Below are 7,096 nucleotides of genomic sequence, written 5' to 3' on the forward strand. Positions count from 1 at the left end.
TTCTATGGAAAAGTTGAAAACTTAAAACCCTTAACCTGTATGAATAAGACCCCAATTTTATAACTACGGAGTTTAGGGTTTTTCACCATTTTGCAAAACACAGTTGGGTCTTTATTTTTCACAAATAAATAATATTCCATTTAATTCTTTATTATTCGGGCACAGTGAGGGGATCACGAGAATTTAATTAACGAGGCTTCCTATTATGGAATTAATTTGAAATATTTGAATTAATCCTACCATAATAAATTACGAATTATTCCACTAAAAAATCGTAACTGCACTCCTCAGTTCAATTTCGAAATCTTTCATTAAATCTTATTTAACTCCCCATATTAAGATTACAGATACCAATCAATTAAATTAAATTACTGACAATTTAATTTATTGACTAATTAAATCCTTTATATTTTCGCTTAACCTATATCATGTGACGGATACAAAATCCACCTGCAGGGTTTTCACATGAGACTTATAAGCATCCATAAAGGGGTATCATCAATCTCAAAGTCGAGACATGGATTCTATCAACTGATTATTATTTCACAAATGTATTTTGCCATTATCCAATTTACCAGGAATACATAGACCCGCAATTGAGTCGTACCTTTTCATAAATCAAAATAATGAACAAATCACATTGATCATAATAATCATATCAAGATTAAGAGTATAAGTACATTTAATGAACTAGAGAATTTGTTTTATATATTCAGTACAAAAACACTTATCTCTACTTGGTCCGTTCAATACATACAAAATGTACTAGCATAAGAAGACAGAACTATACCGTTCCCATAATGAAGATACATTATATTAACCTCGTGCTACAATCATACCGATGGCTTTGTCCAATTTCCATCTTAGATTGTGAACATAAATTTTATACTTATAAGAACCGACAATTTAATCTTCCGTGTATAAGCTAAACTCTATACACTAAATCATCTACTATATAAGTAAAGGACACACATACTAGTACATGATCTATTTAACTCTTTATTAAACAATGAATAAATAATAGTTCTATAATAAATACTATATCCAAAAACATGGTTAATAGTATATATCCCAACTACATCCAACAAAAGTTTCAAGAGATCCATGCAATTTGCTAGATTCTAAAAATTGATACAACTGCCTATATAGAGTCAAGAAGGGACTGGTAACACTAATTTCAAAGGGAAACTGTGTAAAAACACACTTACGTCATTGCTTAAATCTCCAAACATTAGTTGCTCTTCCTATTCTCAGAAGGGGATGTATTTTTTTCCTATTTTAGGAAAAGGAAAATCTTATTTCCCTAACCATTGTACATTCAATTCGAATTGGGAATTAATATATTTTACTAGATTTCGTTCATTCTTAACATAAGAAGTGAGTATATTTTTTTGTAGTTTTCTATTATAGATATAAAAGACATGAAAATTATGCTTTCATTTGCTTGTCAAGGAACCTGAATTTATTTATTACCAGCTTTTTAAGGTTACTCTTTGAAGCTCGACTAAAACGAAAGGGACTCTTCAATTAAGCATAAATCGTTGTGCTTTATTTATACACATTATCTTTTCTCATGTTTTATTCCTTCATCCTTTGCTTTTGAACCAGGAACCTAACATGGTTGTGACACTTGAAATAAGGCAAAATAGCTTGATGCAAAAAAAGTTGCAACAAAAGACTAGTTTGTTCTTCCATCATATCTTTTATAGATGCTATTCTGTAAAAGCATGCACAGAAAATTAGTGATTGCATGGTGAAGTAGCTTATTTCAATTACAATGGTGTAGGTTCTTCATTGCTACAATTATCTTTTTTTGAGAAAGTAACAGTTCATTGATATGATTATACAGGTACAGGGTTTGTTTGATATAGTTTTTTGAAATAACAACATTCATACAGAGTCGCAAGTACTCCACAGGCCACACAAAAGAAAATAGAGATAACAAAGCTCCCATATTTGCTCAAGTGAATAAAATACTCTTACACAGTAAAGAGATTTATAGAAATTGAAAATGCACCTGATGAATAACCAATTTATATGTACCAAAAGATAGCGGTTGGGAAACATTTCGTGCTGCATCTATTCACAATGCAAACTCATCTGAGAGTGTAAAGAATGAACAAATGGATATTTACATTGTGTTTTATCCATAATGATCCTACATGAACCACAATACAACAAGAAATTGCCGAAACATGTACTGTACTGTACTTCTTTTGGGAGATGTTTGACCTTATTGTCTCAATGCCTTTGTATTGTTTGGGCTTCTTCATTAAGTTTGCTTCATATGAGATAATCTTATTTGCAAGTTTGGATAAAAAAGATACGATATATTTTGATTGTCCATCTTGGTTATATTTTGCTTTACATCCACTTTTAGATGCTCATTAGACTTCTCCTTTTTCATATTTTAACTGTTAAGTATGCGATGCAGGTTGGTGCCAAGAGAGACTTTAAGGTGAGTGTTCAGCTAGCTGTAGGTATGGAAGTGACAATTGAGCTAGAAGATTTGTGTTTAATGGGTCCAAAATAGCTCGACTTGAAGACATATTGAACGAAAATGCTACAACTCGCAATGAAATCCAACCTAGACCTAAGTGACTGATAATGTATAACATATGGAAGGCTTTTATGACTTAAAAATATGGGAGACTACGATCAGTGTAGCTTAAGACAAACATGGCCAATCATTGGCTTTTCTACCAGCTCCTGCCATGGATGTGAGGGGAAGGACTGCGACTGTTTCCATTCCTGGAAATGCTATTGAGTATTCTGAATTTTCATCCATTGCTCAGCTTGCTCCACAGGGAGGATAGATGGAATGATTTGGTTTGGTATCTTTGATCCAATGCAGTGAAAGAATTACCAATGGCGTTGACGTGTTCATATCATCGAAATATATAGTGAAAGTATTACCAATACCATTGGTGTGTTCATATTTAGCAACCGTTCATGTGTTCATATGTAGCAGTTGGACTAGGTTCCGAGTCTATGAAAGTTGATTTTGGTTGGGGAAGGCCCTTTTGTTCAAGACAACATCTTTGAAATGTTCACTCTGTTGCCTTAGAATGACAAAGATGTGTCTACATGAATCAGACATTTTCCATTGTTTTTCTTTGTCCTAATTCATATTAAAATTGTTAATTTGAAGGAATGAAATTCCAGAGCTTGCCTTTGACGTGTCAATCTTTTGACTCTTCCTCTATGCCCGGACAACCACATCTAGTGTCACTATAAGTATGTGACTTCACAGTTGAAAGTAGAAAACAAGATAAGAGTGATAAGCATTCAAGATAGATCTGTCCGTAAGAGCAGACAAAACATAAGTCTTAAAAGTGTCAAAACAAGAGAGTCACAGAAAACAAGATAAGAATGAGAAGCATTCAAGATAGATCTTTACATGAGAGCAGACAAAGCATAAGTGTCTTCTTTAGTAAGAGTATCTTTTAACTCTTCATTTCCTGTTTTCAAATCGTGTTAGTTTCTCCAGACAAAAATGGCCCGCACTGTACGCCAAAAGATATCGTATGGTAGCATGTTGAAAGGGTAGACAGTGGCAGGATCGTTGTCCATCATATTGAAGTACATATTAACCTGCTGCCTGGCTACTGCTGCGACATGACCATTTGCATTGGCTGGTCCTGTACCCCCTACATTTACAGGGGGTATGCCTAGGAGAGCAGCCATATCTGGCCCAACAGCCGCACTCAATGGAGTGGGAATCAGTGTTGCCCCATTTGTAGCGGGAGGAGGTGGATTAGGGGGTCGGGCTCGAATGTCATTGAGAATCTGGGTAAGGTTGACTACTTCGGCAGCATCTGTTCCGTCCCCGGGACCGAATTGTACGAAGTGTTGGTGGACAGCGTTCGGATTGTTGAAAATATGGCGGATGTGCTGTTCAATTTGGTTGTAGCTTACGAACACCTCCACGTCAATAATACCGAAATAGTGATTTCCATTTATATCAAGAAGAAGAAGAGTAGCTTGGCGATGGTCCACTGCAAATGCCAATTGGTTAAGGTACGTACATATCAAGTCTATTTAAAAGAGATAAAGAGGGAATGAAATAACGTGCAATAATTCACTATCTTTTTATATGCAAAATAAACCAACCAATATTTGATCGAGTCTAATATTCCTTTGAGTTATTGATTATTAATGACATATACTAGAGCTCAATATTGGGCAGCAGATTTTCATAGAAAAATATAATTGGGTCTCTCTTTTTTGCACACATATTAATAGATTTCATAAATCCTTAAACCATACATGATAACAGAAGGATGACATCATGTAAACACAGAGATCAAGTCGAGGCACCATGTGAATAATGTTCTACTTTACCTTCTCATCTTATGTGTATTATGTCTGTATATAATATTAGAATGGTTGTATTAGATAAGTTATATATATTTGTGTGGCATTTTATGAGGATAAATGAAAAGTTTAAAGTAAATTGTAATCAAATTATCGAAAGATGTTATTCTTCTTTAGACTGACTAAAAAAATGTCACATAAATCGAGACAAAAAAATAACTAAACAGTCCGTTCAACAACAAATAAAAAAAAAAGGGAAAATGGCAAATATACCCCTCAACTTTGCTATATGGAGCGAATATACCCCTCGTTAAAAAAGTGGGGCAAATATATCCTCGCTGATGTACAAATGGTGCATATTTGTCCTTTTCTTAACAGACCTATATTTAATGAATTAAAAAATTATTTACCTTTATTTTTCAATTAAAAATGCAATGTGGCTTTTAAAAAATAAAAATCAAAAAATTGTTCTATCAAACCCATCTGAAAATTTCCATCCAAATCACTTAAAAACTCCACCAAATTATCCCAAATTTCAGGTATGAACTCCTCAAGACATTCCCGATCTTTTGAAATAACACTCGTTCGAAAAGGAGCTCTCTTGCAGAAATCTGAAATTTTGAACTTTGAGCTTCAAGCTCCATCAATGGCTGATAATTAAGAAAGTTCATCAATGAGTGCAAAAACAAAGGTGCAAAGAACGGGTCCTAGTTGAGGACCATCTGAGCTTCAAGGCAGGCAGTTACCACAATTTCAAAGAAGAATGTTTAAACGGATGATGTCTTTTTAAGTTCGGATCTTCAAGCTCAAGTTCAAAATTTCGGATTTTCACAAGCGAGCTTCTTTTCCATGGAGTGCTATTTCAAAGATTGTGAATATCTTGAGGAGTTCATATCTGAAATTTGGAATAATTTGGTGAAGTATTTGATGGAAATTTAAGAAAGGGTTTGATGATGATTTTTCATTTTTTTGAAGACACGTTGTAATTTTTAATTAAAAAATAAAAATAAATAATTTTTTAATTTATTAAATATACGTCTGTTAAGAAAAGGGAATCTAAGTTGTTGGGCCTCATCTAGCATGTTTGAATGAATACAATGAGGAATGTGACAAAAGCCCAACAATCAAAATTTATTATTACAGAATTAGGGGATATTCTGCTCGTTAGTTATATTTAATTTAATTCACTAAAATATTTTAAAATCAGTTAGAGTAGCCAAATTCTCTGGCTCCCTCTTAACAGTATAACCAAAATTCTTTCTGGGGTACCTAAAAATCAAATCCTTTCAGGTATTGATGCAGTAAACATAATAAAGAGTGTAATCAGAAAGGGAAAAATATGTAAAGAATTCCCATGAAAAAAAAAACAAGAAACATTAGGCATAAATAAAGAGGGAATGTGAGAGAGCTTACTAATTGCTGGTCTAGGAGAGGGGGGAATTTGGTACAGTGATATAGCCAAGAATAGCACTGAAGGGTAAGATTACTAAAAATAAGTAATTTTCTTTTCACTATAAATAGAAGAGCTAGTGGACACTGGTATCCACTCGGTAACTGTGTAACTTTTCCCCGACAGTTGATGATCAAAGAATATGGACCCCACATTAAAAAGTCAATTAAAACTCAATTAAAATTGATAAAGTTAGTTCTTTTACTACTTACACGTGGCTGCTATACTTTGTCTTTTTTCCTTGTACTGCCTTGATTCATTTTCTGAACTCCACCACATGGAACCCCATAGTTGGTGTGTTGAAGTGACTTTGTAAAGATGTATCTTTTGCAGTGTCCCACGTCCAATTTTACTTTGGCAAGTTAGTCAACCCTTGCTTTTCATCTTATATTACTTCAATTACCTTGTATATTTTTATAAATAAGATCATCTTTACATGCCTTTCTACAAGGCTTAAGTTTCTAATTCTAAAAGCATTCTTGATCAAAATATAGCATAATTTTACATTTGAAGGCTTCAAAACGATTCTAATCCTTCACCAATGTGCTTCAGTATTACTTTTTATCTACTCTAATTATAAGTTTACTCAGATCTTGGGAGTATGTAGTGTTTTTAATTTTTATATTTATTAGTTCAAAATAAATGATTTTTTACAGTAAAAAGGTATTGATTTTTTTCTCAAATTTATCCTTGTTTAGATAAGTAAATTCTTACATTAAATTTGTACCTATTTAGTTAAAAATAATTTAGTGGAAACACTTTTTACTTTCTAGGAGTAAGTGATTTCTTAAGGGATGTGCACACGCTAAAAACACCTACAATATGGATAGGACGGGGTACCTTATAGATTAATTTAGGTAACTTTGGAGCAACATTTTCTTTTTTTAATTGAAACATTTATTAGGATTTACTTTACATTTAAACATGTCCCATGTCATATATTCCTCTCCATATTATTTTTTCTCTTTTTCTTTTCTAGTTTCTCATCTAGTGTCCAGTCCGACCCTGCATTGGAGCTCGACTAAGCCCGTATTCGTGCCGCTTAGGCCCATTTGGGGGAAGCTCTCCCTATCAGGAATTTTTCTGTACCCGGGGCTCGAACCCGAAACATCTGATTAAGGGATTATAAGCAACTATCCGTTTACACATATTTTTGGTGGTCATATTTTTCTCTCTATTTGTTTTACATCTCCAAAATTTTGTTTTTTTAATAAGCTCATATATGCTTACAAACATAAAAAATTATAAGTTATTAAATGGTACCATATAGTGTTGAAAATAAAAGTAGTGTCATCAATTAAGATCAGATTATCTTTAAAATATCTTGTT

This window comes from Lycium ferocissimum, chromosome 8, assembly GCF_029784015.1.
Source record: "Lycium ferocissimum isolate CSIRO_LF1 chromosome 8, AGI_CSIRO_Lferr_CH_V1, whole genome shotgun sequence".
NCBI classification, from domain to species: domain Eukaryota; kingdom Viridiplantae; phylum Streptophyta; class Magnoliopsida; order Solanales; family Solanaceae; genus Lycium; species Lycium ferocissimum.